The sequence below is a fragment of the Mesitornis unicolor genome, unplaced genomic scaffold (genome assembly GCF_000695765.1).
Source record: "Mesitornis unicolor isolate BGI_N332 unplaced genomic scaffold, ASM69576v1 scaffold44112, whole genome shotgun sequence".
Lineage (NCBI taxonomy): Eukaryota > Metazoa > Chordata > Aves > Mesitornithiformes > Mesitornithidae > Mesitornis > Mesitornis unicolor.
Window position 1 is genome coordinate 20,906 of NW_010172031.1, and position 239 is coordinate 21,144.

Genomic DNA, 239 nt, shown 5'->3' on the forward strand with positions numbered 1-239 from the left:
AAAAAGAGAGCGACTGGTGTGGAAATGGGTGAAAAACGCCTTCCCCTCCACCCAGAATAGCCCAGAACCAAGTCCCTGCGCGGCTGGGGGTGGGAGCAAGAAGAAACGGGCCTCTCCTCGCCCCTCGCACCCCTCCGCTTTTTTAGGCAGGGTAGGGAAAAGGCGAGACGGAGCCTTTTAAGTAACACCTACACCGCCCGAATGTGCGAGCTCGGAGAGCTGGGGGGGAGGGGAGGGGA